Genomic DNA, 1694 nt, shown 5'->3' with positions numbered 1-1694 from the left:
TTATCATGATTAGTCACAACCCTTTATTGTAAGAATCAATGGCCAAGATTGTTTAACAAAGTTAACACAATAATCTTGGTTAGTATTTGAACCAAACCCTATATATATATATATATATATATATATATATATATATATGTGGTTGGGTTCACCTGAGACTAATGGTTTTTCGTGAGACTCGTAAGACCAATTTATGTTCATTGATTAACTTTATAAGCTAATGATCTAATGGCCTAAAGTTGCACGGTGACAATTTTGTGATTATTGAGAAGTCTCGTGGCGTTCATGAATGTTCATATTGTCATATTGTAGATCTAATCCAAGGGTTAAAAATTGGTCTTACGGGTCTCACGAAAAACTCTTGGTCTCATATGATCCCAAATCTCTCTCTTTCTCTCTCTATACTTATATATATATATATATATATATATAAACTTGGGATCATGTGAGACCAATCTATTTTCATGAGACCCATGTGACCACTTTTTTGCACTTGAAACTTCACAGCAAAACGCTGTGAAGTAACCTTCCCAGTGTTTTTGTTCGGCTTTTTTTTCACCTTCACAACGTTTACTATGAAACTTCAAATGTAAAAAATGGTTTAACGGGTCTCACAAAAACATGTGCAAGGACGGTGAAGATTGGTTTATACATTGTGTAACATTTACATGGTTTGTATCTGAATATCTTATATATATGTATGTATGTATGTATGTATGTATGTATGTATGTATGTATGTATGTATGTATGTATGTATGTATGTATGTATGTATGTATGCATGCATGTATGCATGTATGTATGTATGTATAATCTCTTGTGTGTATAAGGTTCAGGGGAAAAAATGAAAAACTGACAATCACTTTAATAACCATTCATCTGTAAGATATGTACATGTGAATACAAGTAATTTGTCTAGTATGCACATGTCCATAACTTGCACACACGAATTAAAACCATGAAACATCTTCAATCACATGTACACACATATAAATACCATACAGATGAAGAGTTGTGAGGGTATTCCTTGATTTTTCATTTTTTAAAAGGGTTTCCCTCTAAACCCAAAGTTCATACTTATAACTTATTATTACACATGTACAAAATAATAAAACTTCATGTTTAAACTTTATAAAACCAACTTAATTAATAACATGTTTAAAAGTCATCTTGTTGACTTTTTGTTCATGTACTTTATTTATAAATAAAATAAATTAAAAATTATTTAATTTTTTTATTTGTTATTTCATGTTCTTGTACGATTTTTAGATTCTTTTAATAATTAAAAATCTCGTATTTTACAGGGATTTTTTAATAAAATTTAAAATTAATATATTTCTAGGATCCAAGAAATTAAATAATTATTAATATTATCGAAGACCATAATTAACGATTCCAACAAACATGTGAAATAATTAAATAACAACAAATTAAACTAATTAAATATTCCGTGACATTATCAATGACGTTCTTAATTTTGTTTTTCCTTGATTTATTTATTTGACATTTATTGGATTTTCTAATAAAAACAAAATAAAAATTATTTTGGAAAATTCTAACAGAATTTAAATCTTTGTTTTTTAAATGAAAACGATAATTAAAATTAATATTAAAATTGTATTTTTTTAGAGGGGAAAATATTAATTTTTATATCATATTAAAATATTAAATAATAGTATTTAATTTCTTGGTTAT

This window comes from Cynara cardunculus (genome assembly GCF_001531365.2).
Source record: "Cynara cardunculus var. scolymus isolate 2C chromosome LG 3, CcrdV1, whole genome shotgun sequence".
Lineage (NCBI taxonomy): Eukaryota > Viridiplantae > Streptophyta > Magnoliopsida > Asterales > Asteraceae > Cynara > Cynara cardunculus.
This window is presented reverse-complemented; position numbering follows the sequence as displayed.